Raw genomic sequence first — 17886 nt, 5'->3', positions numbered from 1 at the left:
AACACCCACCTACTTAAATCTCTAATCTTGTCATAACACCCAGCTCCTGCTGAGAGAAAACCAAAGGTGTTTTGACATCTTGAAATGCACCAGGTGTAATGCAGTAGAGCTCACAATATGTTGGTTTGAGTACGTTTAGGACTGGTACAGTTTCTGACTGCAACCAAGAAGTACTGCTCGTGAGGAGTGGTCTCTGCTTGGGTTCTAAACTTCCTTATCTGTTCTGCTGGGATGGTGTGTGTAGCAAAAATGCTAAGTAGTGACTTGAAGCAGTGATTGAACACCTGGTGGAAAGGCAGGGCCAACCCAGGGGGGCTCAGGTGCATGCAGTGCAGCTGAGTGACCGGAACGGATGGAGCCAGGATCCACCCCTTTCCAGCCTCATTTAAGGGTTGGCAGGGGAGGTGAGGAGATCTTGCTGGAGATGCCTGCATACTTGAGGCCTTCTAAGGGTAAGCAAATATTTTTTTTCCCTATGTTTCTTTGTCTACAGCTGCTGTGTTTGGGCTTGTCCTTACTTGCTGCAGCCTAGTACTTTGCTACCCTGCTATCATTATTGTGCTTTCCATCAAGTTATGGCATTACAGGGTGGTAATGTGGGAATACTTAGTGATATTAGTTGGGTACAGTAAAATGAGCCTCACCAGAAGGCGGCTGGGCACTGGAGGAGGCTCTCAGGGTAATGGTCGCAGAGCTGAAATAGTACTTGGATCCTGCTCTCAGACATGGGATTTGAAGGTAGATTCTCAATCTATAGCTATTATGACTTTTGTGAAAGGAAATGAAGGTTATGTTTAAAATTTCATTTCTAGCTAAGAGGAGAATTAGTAGGTAATTAGGGATCTTGCCTTCAGAAGCTTTATCTTGAGGTGTTCTCTGGTAGAAAAAGTTATTTTTTTCATGGCAAAGCTATGGGTATTTGCCTGTTGGTCTCCAAGGTAATGGTACAAGATAGTTGCACTGAGGGTACTGTGCTTGTAGCACTGCAGCACTTGAATTCTGGGTTTAGGTAAATGATTTTTGTTTTTTAATTTATTTTTGGCTTACAAGCTTCAGATAAAGTGACAACCAGGGAAGATGTGTACTGGAGTAAACTTCCCAGTAACTGTAGCAGAGGAAGTTTTGTCCAATAGGACATTACTTTTTATGTCATCAGTTGGTGTGATATGGTCCCAACAAAGTATTTTTATGCTCCAGTGCCTGTTAACAGAAGTTGTTCAGAGAATCTAATCTTTATTGGTATGTAAATACTGTGCCTTTGGCTTGGGTGCTGAGCCATGTCTGAGGGTGGGTGGTAACTGTTGAGTCTGAGCCTGAACCACTGATTGAGCACCTGGGGAAAGGACCTGGGAGCACAGGTGAGGGCAATTCAGCTGTGTGACCAGAAGAGCTGGAGCCTGGCTGCACCTCTCTTAGTCCCCATTTAAGGACTGACCACCACTGGGGAAGGTTCTCTTTCTGGAGATCCTTCCTTGGTGAAGCTTTCTCATGTGAACCTAGAATCTTCTGATATGGGTGAACAGTCTTCTTCCCTTCCCTTATAGCACCTTTCTGGTGTGCTAGTCCTGTCATCACACCTCTGTAGCAATGACTTTCCCATTGTGTTGATCTGTCTGGTTGCTACAGAGGGGAATCTCAGCTTCTGTCAGGGGGTGCAGGAGAATGATGGTCCAGCAGTACAAGGCAGACCACCTTGATGATCTGGCCTCAGTTGAAAGCTCCCTAACAAAGTACTTCACTGGGGGGGGTTGGGGTGGAAGGATTAAATTTGAGTATTTTGACCTAACCTGAGTGACTGGTTTAAGGGGATTCCAAAATTTCATGGGCAATGAGCATTCTGAAGCCCCTTTTGGCTCTCTCTCCCTCTCTCTCTCGCTGAGGTGCTGTGGTGCATCTGCTTAGGTTGAAATTACTGTCCCACAGAAGCACCTAGTGACTGAAACTAAATTACTCCGAGCATACACCCAGAAAGAGTCTGCAGAGGCAATTACCACAGAACAGCTGATGTACTACAAATTCACATCTTATCTTTGCAGTAACTGTGGCAGATAAGGCTGAGCATCACCCTTGAAATGGGTCAAGGTGTGAAACATTAAAATTGCCTGTTGTAGATGCCTGATGTGAATTTCCTCTACGGACAAAGTGAAACAAACAAAAATTTCAGCAGTTCCCACATAGCACTGAATACATATCCTTCATGATTTCAGCTGTTGAATCTGTGCATTGCTAGCCATAGCATGCTGGTACCAGAACCGCTGTCATTAAAGGAGCTTGAAGCAAATCTTGCCAGGCAGGACCTGTCTGACCACGCAAGGAAACAGACCCAGTTGGTTCCTTTTTCATGAGTGGATTCTGTGTTCAGTCTTGAGGAAACACCTACTGCTCCCTGTTGCTTTTTGTAGCACATATTTTTCAAACTACACAACTTTGACTGCTACACACCTGCAGTTCCCTTGAAGTTCCCTTTAAATTTTACTGTGTAAAGATTGTGTGGTATATAATCGTACCAAGGGCTTTTCCTGCTGTGTCTTGGTAATAGCTGTAGTTGTCATAGCTTGTGCTCTGCTTTCCTGCTGACGATGGTTTGATCTGTTACAATGAATGTTAGGCAGAATTTCATTCAAGCTATGGAACCATTTTCTTGAAGTACAGAGATGCATCATACCTAGTGATTATTTGATTATAATATAAATAAACTAATCATTGTATTTGTTCCCTGGGTTACAACGTCTGCAAGCATGTTCGAGTGATTGTATGCCTTCTAGTTATGGCTCCAGTTTTCTGCTTCAGAGGATGTCATATTTAAGTACAGATAAGCAGGGGAGATCCTTGAGCCGTGCTTCTGTTCTGAGTATTCCCCATGCAGGTGTTGCAACTTGGAAAAAGTATACATGCTCTTGTTGATATAAATCCTTTATCTGATTCATGGTTTTATATGAAAGTCTTTCCTAATAATTCCCACCGTAAAATTTGTCTTTCCTTAATAACTGGTGCTAATATGGTGCTAATGCTTCTTAGAGCTGTCATAGTCCCAAGATCTCATTTCTGGCTAACTGCAACTCAGAGCTCCTCCTTGTGAAAAGAAAACTAGGATTGGGTTTTTCTGATGTGTCATTTTGACATTTGATGTAAAAATGAGTGATCTGAATTGCTTACCCTGTTGCTTAGTGTAATGTTATCCTATAGCTCTTTGTAGCCAATCTTCTTTACTTCCCTGGGTGCTAGTTTTGCTGTTTCTCTTTTTCAGCTTTTGGTGAGCACAGCAGTTGGCACATGGTCTTCTGCTGGTCACCTCTGTCTTGCAAGAGCTGCCTGTGCCTACTGCATGGCTTTCAAATGGCAGTTTATTAATACAAGCTTCCCCATTATTGCTATCAAAGGCTCTTGCTGCATGCTTGCTGAATGATTTGCCCTAATGTAACCCAGCTATGTTTATTGCCACATGAATCCGTGGCCATTCTGTAAACTATAGAATCAAGCCTCCATCATTCGTGCTCACTGTTTTAGCACTGTTGCTGGACAGACTCACGTCTGAGCTTGGAGATTACTAATTCAAATGGGAATTTGTGATACCGTGAACTGATCCTGCTGGTGAATTGGGAGTTACCAAGTTGATTTCCTTCAGTGGAAGTAAATAGGAGAGACGTCTAGCATGAGAATACTTCATTTTATTTAGCGAAGAGTTGCTACACTGGAAATTGCACCAACTACTGCAGATTCTCTGAGATCAGACTAACTGATCATCTGGACTTCATGATTATCCATTATAGGATAGCAAGCAAGCTTGTAATTTGCCAAGTCATCTTACCAGCCCAGCAACTCATCTTCTAAGCACCTGTTTGCATCTGAAGATCCAAACTGAGCAACTTGATTATCTTTAAGGTCCCTTCCAGCTGAAGTCATTCTGTAAGCAGGGCAGTTCAGCAGCAGCTTAGCTGCTGTGGCTAAAGTTTGGTTTTGCAGTTATTGTTGCAGAATGTTCTCCTTCATCTACAGGGTGCTTTAATTCCTTGTCATTTAAATTGTCTGTCACCACACTTGCACTTTCACATGTTAAATTAAACCACAGTTGGTGTTAAAGTTTCAGGAGTTGCCTTTGAGGTGAATTTATTTGCCAGGACTGCTGTGTCTTCCTGGAGTGTGTCATCTCTAGGCTCTGCTGTAAGAAATCAGTCATGGCTTTCTGCTTCTGAAATGTCAGAGAGAGATGGGCACAACTGCTCTGAGCTCTCCAGTGCAGTGTGGGAGGGCAGGGTGAGCAGTGGGACCCACAGCCCTGATTCTGAGCCTTTAATTAATGGTGTAACAGCAGTGTGCATGTAGCCCCTGGCTAACCTTTGGGGTTAGGGGCTCCTCTGCCTTATAAGCAGGGAGACAGAAGATTGTCCTTTGCCCTTGAATTTACTTAACTAAGCAGGTAGGTGTGTACTGGGCACTGGAGGACATTATTAGTTGTACCACCAAATGGTGCCTGTTTCAGTTCAGCAGTTCCCAATGCAGAACAAACCTCTGCTGTTACGTTGGTTTAGCAGCAAATCTCTGATTGTATTTAAACCATTTCAAGAGCGTTATTGATTTTGGAAAGCATTCTGGAAGATAATGCATGTGAAGCTCATTCTCACTGGAGCTAATTTAACTTTGGTTTGGGCTGCATCCTCAAGCTTAGCTCAATCTGATGAATTCCTTTTGTGTTCAGTACAAATGCTTTAGCGATTATTGAGTTACTTCTCTTTTATCCACAAGCTATCTGTGCACAGGAAAGAGGTCAGATCTGTCTGTTTTTAATTAAGCCAGTGTAGCTTTAGTTATGTATCAGTCAAATTGAGGCTCATGAATACTGATCTCTAAGAATTTTCAGAATTTCAGAGAGGTGAAAATACAGCTGCCAGGTCATGTGGAACATGACAGCCCATGAACAGAGAGGAGGGAGTGCACAAGGTGTGTGCCTTCATAGGCTTAATTTCAGCATCCTTTTCTTCTCCAAAGCATTGCCTGGATTCTGTCCAAAGCTGATAGTTTTCCATGTAATGTCAAATGCCAAGACTGTATTTCAGCTCAGCAGCATCTTCTGAGTTGCAGCTGCTGAGGACCTTCAGAAAGTGCTTAAGGCTGAGTTGGATGGGGCCCTATGCTGTCTGATTTTGTGGGTGGCAACCTTGCCTGCAGCAGGGGATTGGAACTGGACAGGCCTTGAGACCCCTCCCAGCCCAAGCCATTGCATGAGTTCCTCCTGCTCCACTCCTGGGTTTGCTGGAGTGGGTGCTCAGGGAAGGACAACAGTGCAATTGTAGGGCTCTGTCCCTTTATGAGGAGAAAGATTATGACCTGAATTCCCTTGGGCTTAGTAATCTCCCTGCAGTTGCAAAAGCAGGTTTAATTGCTCTCTTCTACATGGATGATGTACTGGCAGTCATTTAGCAGAGTGGCATTTTAATTCCCCTAAATTGTCATGTTGCAGAAAGGATTAAAATGCTGGTAGCTTGATGTTCCAAAACAGATAGAAATCTGTTATGAAGAGTGATGGGAGCGCTGCCTGTGCTATCCCAGGGTGGAACTGCCCCATGAAATCCCAAAGGCTGGGAGTTTGACATAAAGTGTGTGTTCAGTAAGTGCTCAAGTGTGTGACTGCACCTGCTGTTGTGCAAAGATGGAAATGGCATTTGTCTGTTCCTTGAATGATACACCAACCGAGTTGTGTGAAACTGTGACTCGAGTGAAGGGTTCCACCATGCTGAAACTGGGTTGGACAGTAAGTTAGGCAAGATAATAGAGTTTGCTGGAGTTGTGGCCCTCAGAGGTTTCAGGGCAGATCGCTTCCTTCAGCACGTAAGGGTGGTGGAGGTGATTTGGGCTCTGAAAGCAGATGCAAGATGGGAGAAACTAAGAGAGACTTTACATTCCAGTCACAAAATTGTTTCCTTTGCTAAAATTAAATTTTTCTTTGTGTATTTTGTTAAGCTCCATAAAGCACAATTGTTCATGAGCATCAAAACTGATGTGAATGCTAGAGTAATGCAATTTATAAGCAATTTTTAGAGGTAATTTATGATGAAGTTATAAGTTTAAAAAAGCTTACAGCTTTTCCTCACTCTGATTGCTGGTATGACAGCCTCTTGCACAGCCATTCCACACATCCTTCTAGAATAAGCTAAATACCCTGTTTGTTTGGTTTTTTTTTGGCAATGATTACGTAGGTACCTGCTGCACTGTCCATCTCTTTCTCTATTGAGAGAGCCTGGGTGTATCACAGTACCCCATGCCCCATAATTTGGAATCTGCACTGACTGTGGAAATTTGAATGCAATTTTTTGAATTGTTAAATGATAGCATGATGAGAAGGAGGATGGTGGTGATCTGGGGAATTTGTATTGTACTTCTTGATGCACCTCAGCCAGAGCCAGTCCCTTCGGTCCCTGCTTCAACTTCAGGAAAGAGCATCCTTGTGATGGAGATGTGCCTGGTATTGGGTAATGTTAGCCCTCTTTTGTCTAGTAATCTAGATGCTTTTTGGAGTATTGAGGTACTTAACTTTATAAGTACATTTTTTTCAGTCATACTATTCCTCCATTTCTCATCTATAAAGAGGCAGTTACTGCTTTTCCTCATCTCCATTTTGAATATTTCACAGACCAGGGTAAAACTTCAGTCCTGCCAGCTCTGATTGCCCTCAAGTGATGCTGCACGGATGATAAATCTCTTCTTGCCTCATTAAGTATTTTACAAGCTTGAAGTCTTCCATCTGCCTTTGATGTCCTCTGCCTTGCTGTATGCCCATTGTCTGGCTTGTCCTGGAAGTTCTCTTATGTACAGCAGGGTTTTGGTGTGGATTGCATCCTGCAGCATGGGTCTGGGGCCACTTGATCGCTAGAAATGGCATTTTTGGTACTGAGATAATCATCTATTTCCTTCAAAAGAGCAGTTGCATAGCACGGCTGGTAGAAATCTCTCTATTGTACCCTTGGCCTGTGTTTGCTGTTGTGCCTTGGTATTAAATGAGTTTTCTGAAGGCTGATTGAGCCTTTAGCAAAGATTCCCCATTGGATTTCAGTAGCCAGTAGTGTAAAACCAATAGCAGGCAGCTGGACTTCCAAATGTTGTGGCTCTGTGTTCTTGTTTTATTTTAATTCACCTTGTGATATGTGTTTATTCTCCTGTAATGCTCCTGGGCCACCCTGAAGGAGCTCTATGTGCATTAACAGCCATGAAAGGTGCTTCTTATTCACCACTGACCCTGTAAGCACACGACTGATACACAGAGTGATGATATTGATGCTTTATATGTTTGGTCCTGGGGTAAGCAGTTTCAAAGACCTAAACCAACAAAGAAACAGGCCAACAACAACAACAAAAAAAAGGTTATTTTCTAAATTTTCTAGTTGGATATCAAGAGATCAAGACCAGAAGTTTTGTTGTTTTTTAAGTGAAATGGCTTTAGCAAAATGAATCAATATTTACTTTTAATGAACCATTTCTTTTGAGTTCATTCTACCATCTCTCCCATTGCTTTCTGATGGTGAATGTAAAATGGCTTGCTGCAAGATCCTAGTCTCAGTAAGCCTTGTTCTCAATTGAAAGCAGGTGAGCAACAGTCTAGAGGATGCGCCATCTTGGTCTGTGATCAGAAATAATTAGTTGATTGGCAGCTGGAGGATTGCCCAGCATGAAGTGGTATCTGTACTCCCATTTTGTTCATGGGGCGCTCTGGCTTTTCCTCTGAACTGCCGAAATCACAAGAAAAAGATTCATGACACGCATTGCCATAAATGCTGTTCCTAATAAATGCACAGCTTTGTCTTGGACCTGCAGCTATGACCTTGTACAACTGGAGATGAGAATCACTGGACAGGTGTTTTTGTTTGATCAAGATAAGTAGAATGCTACACTGAAAATCCAGCATGACTTCAGTTCCTATGGAATAGAGCAGTGCCCAAATTTGTGCCTGAAGTGGCAGCTTAAATAGATATAGCAGGTAAAGAAGGCCATTAAGTTTTTCATTATTCAGAAATGTATTGGTCTGCTTTAGAGACTTTACAATGAACAGTCATTAGTAATTTCCATGGACTGTCTTTGGTGCAAACATCGTTCCAGTCCAATGTTCTTGATTTCTGTGGTGCTGACTACAAATTCTTCCTTTCTATTTTTGGCATTTATTTAGTATTAGCAAACTTCCTGGTCCCATGCTTCTTACTAAAGATGTACTTAAAAAGAGTGACACAAATTGCTATTAGTTTCCCATTGGCTGTGAAATAGCTTTTAATTAGTAGTTGCCACAAAAGCAGTGCTTGCTTTAATCAACTCTAGTCTCATTGTTTGGAAGGGCTTGCAAGGTTGACTGGCTTTCTCTACTTGAACTGTGTTCACAGTTATGAGGCATCAGGCTAATGAGACCACTACCATTACAATTACCATCTTATTAAACCCTAATTAAGGACCCAATTCTGCTAGGTGCTTAGTGCTCTTTGTAAGTAGCTGAATATCTTCGTATACCCATTTTGTGATCGCTAGTTGAAAGCGATACTTGGAGAAGATTGAAGCTCTCTGTTCGCGCGTAAGGAATCTGTGGTTTGTTTCAGTGCTAATGGGGTAATTGACCCTAATGATGTTGGCTGCTATGTAAAGAACTGCCTTTCCTTCCTCAGAGCAGCCCAGCATCAATGTCACTGTTAAATGGGCTGTGATCCACATGGCAGAAGGCTGCATGTCACTGGATTTCCTATAAAATGCTCAATGGTAGATTGCCTTCTGCACGTTCATGCACTAGTGAAATGAGTTTGTAACTTTATAGTTCATCAGAGCCAATTACATGTGAACTCTACATTAGCCAGACCCGCTTCGTTCTGAATAAATAATTCTGTGCTCCTGAGCCTGGAAAATGTTAGCTGTAGTGTCTCTTCTTAGAATTTAATTTCAAAATGACCTTTCCACTGCCTGTTTAGTGTGCATGTTGTTGAGCTGGGCACCTTCCAGAACACTGAGGAGAGCGTCTCATTTTTGTCTCAGGCTGGTGGTCTTCTCCTGTTTCTGTTGAGAAGTCTGTATGAACTCTTCTGAAATGATCTTGTGGAAAGTTTTAGGCCTGCCTTTTCTCACCAGAAGAATTGTGCTGTTCACAGTGATGGAGACAAGCACTTCTTGGCAGGAGCTGGGGGCTCCATGAGCTCTGCTGGCTTTCTCCTTGCAACAACCCTTGTGTGTATCTGTGACCTTTTCCATGGAGGATAAGTAAGGCTGAGGATGAGTGTTATTCCCTGTGATGCTGAGCGAATGTACAACACCATGTGTCTTGTACTTCAAGCAGCAGCATAAAAACGGCCCTCTTTCATTTCAGCCTGGCCTGATTTTAACATTGATGTATGTTAAGCTGTATGTTAAGTTGATTTTAACATTGGTGTATGTTAAGCTGGATATCCTTAACTTGTGCTGTTTTCTCAGTGGGATCATCTGCACCTCCAAAATTGAGCTCACGTGGGGCTCCCACCAATCCATTGCTCCAAAATGCTGCCCTAATCACTTTCCAAAAGTTAAGAATTAGGCTTATTTTACAGGCTTAACTGCAGTCATATATTTTTTTTTACATTGCTTTTGTGATACAGATGAAAGTTTCCTGATTTTGGTCTTGATATATCTCTTAGAGGGCTGTCTATGCCTCTGCAGAGGTGCTGTTGAGGGCCTGAGGTGCCTGGAACCAATCCTTGGTTGTGGAGGGTTGTTAACATCAGATAATAGAGCATTCATAGACTTGATGTTAATCACTGATTCTTTACTTTCTGTCTTAATTAGAAGAATGATTTCTTTGCTGTGTTGGGTGAACGATGAATTGAATGCTGAATGACGGAGCCAATTTGCATTGCTGCTTAGATTTAGAGATTCATTGCAAATTTTGTCAGCTCACATAGTTATTGGCATTTCCTTTGCATATACTTTGTGACCTTCAGAGGCTGAGAATTCTTCCTGCTGGTTGTCTGTTAGCCTTATACTTTGCACCTGGTCCTGCTGAATCTGAAGTTGGGTGGCCCAATATTTCACTTAGCAATCTTGCTAATGAGAAACAAGATCAAGACTAAATGAGTATTTTCCTTCCTGGGGGCAACACATCTATCAAAACTCCCTATAGAAAGTAATAAAAGCTGGTCTGGACTCCTACCAGACCTGGAGGAAACTGCCTGGCTTCTGTTAAGAGCATATCTTAGAAGGGTGCTCTTGTACCTTCACATCCTCGGTCTTAACCTTCTTCCTGAGCACACCCTAGGAGTGCAAAGCAAGTAGAAATCCCTATCTTAAAAGGCAGTTCCAAGAGGTGATTTCAGCTGTTTATTAATGGAAAAGGTCTTCTCTCTTTGTTTTCTTCTTCCCCTGCAATATGAAATGTGAACAGTGCATTTAGCTGTTACGACAACTGGGTTTTAAAGCCTTTTCAAATACCATTAGTCCTAAAACACCAGATGTCAGAGGAGAGGTTTTGAGGTATATTCCTAAGGAAAGTCCAGCTTGCTTCATAGAATCATAGAATGGCCTGGGTTGAAAAGGACCATGATGATCATTTAGTTTCAACCCCCCTGCTATGTGCAGGGTTGCCAACCACCAGACCAGGCTGCCCAGAGCCACATCCAGCCTGGCCTTGAATGCCTCCAGGGATGGGACATGATCCAGGGGGATGGGTTTCCTAGGATGGTTTCTTGATCTTGCTTTGTAAGTAGAGATGTTCCTGGCATGGTGCTAGTCCTGCTTTCAGATCTCCTTTTGAAAATAGAGCAGAGATCTGATTTCATCCAAGAGAAGTATCGCTGAGTGAAGTCATATGTCTTACAGGATACCAACGTTGCTTTTCTTCTCCTTCACTTACACTTCTTTTACTATTTCAAATTAGCAAAGCTCTAACCTTACATCTACTCTGCACTTGTGTAAAGCCAGAGCGGGAAAAACTGGACTTGATGTACTCATGCTTGTAAAGCTGAAGATCAGTGTTAGAATGGCTTGGGTTGGGAATGGCCTTAATGATCATCCAGTTGCAACATCCCTGCCATGGGCAGGTTGCCACCCACCAGATCAGGTTGCCCAGGGGACAGCTGTCCTATTAGGCACTGAACAAATCTCTGGGAGAGATGAGTCTGTGATATCAACTTTTTAATCATAGTTGTTCCATCTCCTGAAATCTTTATTCTCTAACATCGGTTTGTTAGAAGATCTTGGTTGCAATTAACCTTTAAATGTTTAGGCAGTTGTAATGACTGCTGAATCCACTTAATGCATTAAGAGATTAAGGATGCCTTTTGATGGTGGGAATTCACCTTCTGGGCTGTCTGGGATGGATCATTTCCATCGTCTCTCTCATATTTAGATTTTCTGCTGTGTGCAGCTCCTTTGTACTTATTAATTTCCTCCAAGTCTCTGCTGTCACACCTTTGTCCATGCCCCTGGGCTTGTTGTTGTAGCCAAGGTAAAGCTATTTAAAATCGTGCATGAGTGGATGCTGCCCAGGATGTGCTTTTGGAAAACCTGTGGGTTTGTTTTGGTCACTGCCAAGCCTCCTTATGTAAAGGGAGACTTCTGGACTCCCAGACAAGGCACTGAACTGGAGGCTGCCAGCTATGTGCATCTGCTTCTATTTGCTCTATGCACAACACGCACTACAAACCGTATCTTTTCTGTGCTCTTAAGTTTATAAAAGAACCCACTTATTAAAGAAAGCTATTTCCATTCTGCCAAGCTGCAATGTTCAGAGACACAATTTATCAAAATTAGCATTCCTAAAGTTTTCCTGTTTTCCAGCAATTTGACTGCAGTAACTATCCCAGTAACACATTTCCTGCACAAGAGCATAGCATAGGTGTTCCATTAATCAAGGAAATAAGTCCTCAGGTGTATTTGTTGCTGGAATGGCATGTTCTGCCTACAGCTGGTGCACCCTTGGTTCTATTGGAGTGGGTTTGGTTACCCCTGATCTAATGGGGAAGGAGAGTAATTACTGAGAAGAAAAAAAGGGAACAGTTGGGGTGAGGAGGGGAAGGAAGGAAGGATATCAGCTGTTTGCCTTGCATTTTGCTTGGAGGCCTCCAGCACACACTACAATGGAACACAGATGGGCAAAAGGCCCGGGTTGGGCCCCATGTCTCAGGAACTGGTGCTCTGTGTTTGAGCAGATATTCTGCTTGGTTGCCCTCATCATGAAAACATCTCTTTGAGCCAAGTGGATGTCACACTTCAGAAATTGAAGAGTGGCTCACTATCAGTGTTGTGTGTTTCTCCATGGCAAGTGGTGCCGAGAGAAACTGGAGGGCTCTGAGGTGTTGGATCCAGGTGCTGGGTATGAGGGAATGTGGTGTTAGGTGGAAGCCCTGGGTGCTGAGCTGCTCCCTGGTTCTGAGGTGGCCAGGCTCCCAAAGTCTGGCAGAAATGGCTTGCTTGGCAGTTATGCACTTCATGCAAATGCGTGCCTGGCTGTGTCAGCACTGGGAAAACTAGCCTTATTGAAAAACAAACTAATAAAAAGGCACAGCCTTTGGCAGGAATAAATCTTTCAGAGTTTTGGGATGAGCAAGAGACAAACGCTTCTGTAAATCCCCCAAGGCGAAAAAGCTGTGCAGATTTATTTTCTTGTTTTGCACATCCTTTTTGTCTCTTACTCCTTCTGAAAAGCCAGCATCTGGCTCCCTGTGCACCATGCCACGTGTCCATGGGGGTACCTGGATGGGATCTGTCTTGGAGTATGTGTGAATTGGTTCTCCCAGATCCATCCCACTGCTTTTGTCTACATGCTGTGCGCCCTGGCTTGGTTGTGCACACACAACCTGGGGGACCCTGTGTGCAGAGACCCTTTTTCTTCACTTTGACCCCATGCACGCTATGAAGCTATGCGAGTTAAGTTATGCAATGGTGCATAATCACCAAGGTGTTTTTCCTGTACTGTGCAGATGGACAATCTTCCACACCCCAGCATGATGCTCCTCTGTGGGTGTTGTCTCTGTGCCCATGCTGGGAGCACCTGGCAGTGGCACAAAGCTGTGGGAGCTCAAGAGGAACAGTTCCTCCTCGGGGCCATCGGGTGTGGGTCATGGGCACTCCCCAGGCCTGCAGGGCCATTGCACAACAGGTGTGCACAAGGGGACGTGCTGCACCATGAGCATCCTCTGCGAGCTCTGTAGGCACAGCCAGCACACGCCATCCTTGCTGTACCTCATCTCAAAGCAGGGAGCCAGGTGAACAACCTGAGGATGATGGATGGCCCCCAGCTCCGTGTTCTTGCTGTGACTGGCTCCTGGGAGGGAGGTGGATAAGGCTTGAGATTTGGAAACAGCCAGATAGCAGGGAATGCTGATGAGCAACATGACTTTCCAGATACTGTTTTGTTTCTAATCCTGCATGGCTGTGGATGGCATTGATTACATTGGTCTTGTCTGAACTGGAATTTACAAGGAATCTTGCTTCATAGGACAAGCTGAAAATCCCAACACACCAAACTTAGGCAAATTCAGTGCAAGATTTGCTTTACTTTTTGTATTATCATTACCATTTGCAAATGCCCTTCTTTGGTCTTGGGTTGTCACAGGGACAAAAACCACATTTATGCTGGTATGTGGATGCAGAACCAATTTTCAGGGTGGCAGAAGGCCAGCCGGGGCTTGTCTGGCTGCTGGGAGCCTCTTTGTTGGGCAGTAGAGGACATTGCTGAGTGCCAGGCCTGGGGTCAGGCACAAACGGGTCCTGGGGTGGCTGAGCAGCCGTGTGCAGACTGAGGCCTGTGATCTGTCTTGTTGCTGGCTGATGAGGTGATTGGGGGTGACAAGTTTGTTCCCCAAGGGACCTCAGCTTTGCTCCCATCCTGTCTGACAGATAACAAATTTCACTACTAATCCTTTTAGACTGAAAACATGATTCCAGAAGATATTTGTTAAGTGCACCTTTATTCCATGAGGGAAGTTGTAGCATGTATTTCCCATATGTGTTTGCAAAATCATTCTAAATGTATGCATTTACTTTTCCTAGCTTCTTGTCATCATAGAAAGCAGTGATAGACAGCAGTACACCCCTGTAGACCATCTCTGCAGCAATCTTTTGAGCAGCTTAATGAGTTTATAGCCCAATTAAGGCTTGCAGGAAACTCATCTGATTTCTTTCAGCTGCAAAGGTCTCCACTTGACCAGCCTTCATTCGAGGGCAGAGCCCTTTAGCTTTTGGCTTGTTCTTCTGCCTCTGGTTTCCTCACCCCTGCTGTAGGGAATGTCTCAGATGATGCCCAGCCAAACCCTGGGTACTCTCATTGAATGAGAAACACGCTAGAGTTTGGTAGACATACACAGCCAAGCTCATCTGTTCCATTCAGTTTGGATGGTGTTCAAGCAATGCTGTTAGAAAACTGGTGAGGAAACTCCTTCAAAGCAGTTTTAGCTAGAACTGGGTGAAGAGTCCATAACAGAGTGAAGTGATCCAAAAATGAATGTGAGCTGTGAATTTAGAAAAGCATTAGTGAATTGTGTCAACTGAGAGGAAAACGGAATCGTTTCCATTCTTAGTTCCTTATTTGCAGGTGCAGGCTTTTCTTATTTGAAAAGAAACCTGACTTTTTTTCTTTTTCAAACAGCTTTCCTTGATTAGAAATTGATTCATTAATAAACAGCTTTAAATGACTTTTTAAGTTAGACAATTTTGTAGATGGACTCCAAGCAAACTACTTCTCTTTGCTTGTCTCAGCAACAGCTTGAGAAGTCTTAGGTTTTATTTATCTGGAGCCAAACCATTTTTCAAAATTCATTATTTATCAACTTTTAGTCATTCTTCGGAAAACAATGTTATTTTAATTTGACTAATGTTAATTTATTGGAAGTGCAATTTAAAAAATTTGTTACAACTAACCCTGGGTAATTTTTACAATTCCAACCATTTTATAGTGATATTTTGTTAATGGCACACAGTTTCCATTGGACCTATGTATTTTAAATATAGTTTCCAGAGCTGATTGACAAATTTGCCAGCATCCTTCAGTAAGCTTTATGACTTGAAGTTTTCCAGTACTTGACTTAATGAAAGATGAGATCAAATCAGAGTGAGTTTTAAAAAAAAAAAAAAAAAGTCTGGTTTATAATTCTCTATTAAAATACTCTTGAATTACTCAGCTGTTAGAGATGGAATGGAATTTATTGTTAAGTTATTCACTTAGATAATTACCTGTGGCTTTAATTGAAGAGAAAAAAAGGCAGTAGGATGCCATGTATGACAAGCTGGTTTCCTGGTAGGCTTGTTTAGGATTATTTGCTTGTCCACCCTTTGAGGAGGATCTATTGACCTTCTGCTTTTTATGTTTTAACTCTGTGGTAGACACTGAGCTCTGCTCTGTGACAATGAGTCTTGTCCATGGATTCCTGCCTTGCTGTGCACCAAGGATGTTTTCAGGCAGACCCCTCATTGGGTTTCTGTTGCTGTGACTTGTGGCCTCTGTGCTGGAGGAGCCTTTCTGTAGAGGGAATGCAATCAGCATTGGGCACTTGTAAGCCAGAGGGCATGGCTGAACGAAGGCATGGGCTGTTCAGAATTATTTTCACAACACCTGCTGGATCTGTTCTAAAGTTAATATTGTGAGATGTGGGGAAAGCCTAACTATAGAAAATTCTGGCTAATAAGAGAATGAGAAACTTTCAGCGCTAAGATGTTCTGTCCATTAGTGACGTAGCACATTCTGTAGAAAATAGCTAGGTACCTTTCATCAGTATTAGACTTTCACCTCTTTGCCATTTATAGGCGGCTGCAAATTAAATGCCACATAAGAAATCCTGATCTGTTTACATTAAGGCGATTTTGAAATGATGTGATCTTTCCTTTGATTAACAGGACTCATGAAAACAGAAGTTCACAATTTCAGAGCTCTCACAGGGTACTTCATGATTAAGTGAAGCAGTGGTTGTTAGGGTAGTATGGTTAGGTTGTGGTTGGACTTGATCATCTTTAAGCTTTTTTTCAACCTGAGCAATTCTATGATTCTGCGATCCAAGGCAGGCACAGAGCTGCATGCCCAGCGATGGCAGTCATCCCCAGAAATCCCAGGCTATACACTAAGCCTGTTTGTTAGCCATGCATGGTGGCACGTGATTATTAATGCCATCTTACTTAATTTTCCATAAGGATTCGGAAGGATTTTCCCCTTGATTATTTTATTCAGCAGTTTTACTGCAAAACATGGGATCTAAGATATTTTTAGGAAGGTGTTTGCTCTGAAATTTGAAATCTGCCCAGGAACAGAACAATTTTAATTACAAACGAAACAAATTAATAAACCCATGAATGTTTCTGATGAGTTTTTATTTACACTACCAGGTCCCCAGCCAGGTGTCTGTTCTTTGGCATTTAGAAAGCAGCAGTTTCTGTGTGTTCCAAGAAAAAAAACCAACCGCATGCCCGAATGTCTGAAAGGAATGAGATTCACTCCTGAGAGGGAACTGATGGCAATGCAAAGTAATACAGTGGCCTCCTTTGGTTATAGCACAAAAGATTAATGAAATTACAGGGGCTGCTCATGTACAAAATGTACATAACAACATGTGATGCAAATCATTGTTTTGTTGCCTAAGTGAGAGAGAATAAGCATCTCCATTAGCTTCCTTTTGTTCTCAGAATAGTCAGTATTTGCTTTTACATAAGGTGTTGCAGCCTGTGTGTGTCTGCGCTCCGTAGGAACTTCGTGCTGATCAGCTAAGGCAGTTCCAGGCATGTTCTTGGAGCTGCTGTGATATTATAGGGCTCTGAGGTTTTCAAGTAAAGTGCTACGAGAACAATGAAATCAGTTTGTTCACTGCTTTATTCCAATTCCAGATTTTCTCCTGTTAAATCAGTGAAAGAGAACTTCAGTTTTCTCCTGGCAGAAAACCTTCATCCTGATGCACACGTGCTGTGAAACCACCTCTGATGACAGCAGCCAACCTGCTGGCTGTGCAGTCCCACCAGCACCCCGTCCCAGCTTGTCTGCCATCCTGCTGGGTGACATTCTCATCTTGGCCAAAGGGGCTCATAGGGTACACAAACCACAGAGGCTGAGCTGTCCCAGCCTGTGGATTCTGGGACATTTCATGATGGAAAGTCGTGACAGAGACACAATTGCTGTACTGATTCAGCTCTTTGGTATTTATTCAGATGAATTCTCTCTGCTCTTTGAAGGCAAAAATGGCAATGTCATCTGCTACTAGTCATCAACATATTGAACAGCCACTATGTGCCAGCATGGCTATTTTTCAGCAATAAAAAATAGAGGTGCAAAGTAGATTTTATGAACGATAAGGGAATTCTAAGTCCTGCAACGTTCCGCACTGTTTGTAGAAGGCTGTGCTCCAGCCAGCTCATATGATTGATGACTTAGTAGCTGTTCTGATCTACCGCATCATCTTAAGCCATTATACTCTGCTTAATGGGGTAGGTTGGAAATTAGATTGTCGCTGTAATGGGTAACTCACAAATCTGATAAAATGTGGAAGTTTCTGGCAGAAAGAGATTCTTCAAGGAAATTTCAAATTAATGGAAACTTTTAGGTAAAATTGGAAGGTTATGGGGTTTTTTTGTTTTGTTTTTTTTTTAATGATGGAAACATTCTTGACAATTTCTAGATAAAAGGTCTTTTGGTAAAAAGAATTAAGATGCTTTCTGACAGGGAAAACATTTACAGAATTATTTTGTTTTTTTTTCCTGTTAGTAATTGAATCTGCTGTAAAATTCAATTTCGGAGGATGAGCTATGGATCACTGTGCATGGAACATAAAGAAGAGCAATCTTTACTACCCCACCTCCTTACCATTTTATAAGGGAAAACTTTTTTTCCATGAGGTTGAAGCGTGTTTTCTTTGATTTGTTCCTGTTGGGGGCAATAGAACTTTTAATGAAAAAGACAGTAAAAATCAGACATGGCTG

General features: G+C 42.7%; 1 protein-coding gene and 1 long non-coding RNA gene across 2 annotated transcripts in view; one reads left to right on the top strand and one right to left on the bottom strand.

The window, feature by feature from the left end:
* INPP5F (inositol polyphosphate-5-phosphatase F) overlaps nucleotides 1–17886 on the bottom strand; it is a 949391-nt gene that overhangs the window by 547125 nt on the left and 384380 nt on the right. The gene's annotated exons all lie outside the window — the stretch shown is intronic.
* LOC125692920 (uncharacterized) lies at nucleotides 428–17781 on the top strand. Its single transcript, XR_007376933.1, has 3 exons — nucleotides 428–452; nucleotides 1198–1239; nucleotides 17672–17781. It is a non-coding gene; the product is annotated as an uncharacterized LOC125692920 (long non-coding RNA).

The sequence above is a fragment of the Lagopus muta genome, chromosome 5 (genome assembly GCF_023343835.1).
Source record: "Lagopus muta isolate bLagMut1 chromosome 5, bLagMut1 primary, whole genome shotgun sequence".
Classification (NCBI taxonomy): Eukaryota; Metazoa; Chordata; class Aves; order Galliformes; family Phasianidae; genus Lagopus; species Lagopus muta.
The sequence above is the reverse complement of the archived record's forward strand: the minus strand, read 5'-3'. Positions and strand labels throughout refer to the sequence as shown.